The sequence below is a fragment of the Chrysochloris asiatica genome, unplaced genomic scaffold (genome assembly GCF_000296735.1).
Source record: "Chrysochloris asiatica unplaced genomic scaffold, ChrAsi1.0 scaffold00452, whole genome shotgun sequence".
NCBI classification, from domain to species: Eukaryota; Metazoa; Chordata; class Mammalia; order Afrosoricida; family Chrysochloridae; genus Chrysochloris; species Chrysochloris asiatica.
This window is the reverse complement of record NW_006408970.1, coordinates 273472-274623: the sequence shown is the minus strand read 5'-3', so window position 1 is coordinate 274623 and position 1152 is coordinate 273472.

Below are 1152 nucleotides of genomic sequence, written 5' to 3'. Positions count from 1 at the left end.
TGGTGTGGCTGTGATCTGGAACAGATCCTGAGCTTCCAGGCTGAGATGCACTCAGGAGAAAGGTCTGGTGATCTATGTCTAAAAATTAGCCAACGAAAACCCTATAGATTACAAAGCTCTAATCCACAACCAATCATGGGGATGACATAGGATCAGGTAGAGTTTCAACCTATAGGGCATGGGCCATCCAGAGTTGGGAGACTTCTCAATAGCATCCACCACCACCAACAACAACAATTATCTCTGTGGTGGTTGTTTATATGCCTTGAATTTCCTGGAATGTAATAGTTTAAAGACTTAATCAGAATCAGGCCTAATTTTCTTTTTAGCCTCAATTTACCTCATAAGAGATGTTGTATATTTCCATCAAGAGGTTGAGATAATAACGTGTCACTCTTTTGGTAATGTTAGCAGTCATTAAGGCCATTGATTATCATTATCTAGAAAAATCCAGACCATTTCCTGTGTTTGTAAATAAAGTTTTATTGGAATACAGCCATACTCATGATATATTTTCATTTTAATAGGTATACATTTGTTGACATATTGCCTATAGATACTTTTGGAGTCCTGGTGTGATGGTGCAGGTTAATGCATTGGACTGCAAAGTCAGTTTGAACCGCAAGGTTAAGTTCACTGGTCACTCCTTGGAAACCCTATGGGGTCTCTATGAGTCAGAACCAAGCCGACAACACTTAACAACAACAACAACATAGATGCTCTTCTCTAAAAACACAGTTAAATATTTGTAACTGTGGCTGTGGTGTGCTGTTGAATTGGTTCTGACTCATAGTGACGTTGTATAGAGGTTCCAAGGCTGTAAGTCTTATGAAAGCAAAAAGCTTCATCCTTCTTCCATGAATCAGCCAGTAGATTTAAACTGCTGACCTTGTAGTTAGCAGTCCAACACATAACCCACTACACTACCAGGGTTCTTTAATAGTTCCAACAAAGACTATATATCTCACAAAGCCTTTCTGACCCTTTACATAAAAAATAAATAAATAAATAAAAATTGATGAGCTGTGATCTAGATTCATTAAATTGCAGAGAATGCAAAATTATGACAATTAATTTTAGTCATTCAATCTTCATTTGTTAGCTAGAAATATGTACTTCTATTTTTAAAAATGTGTTTGTCAACTGTTGCTT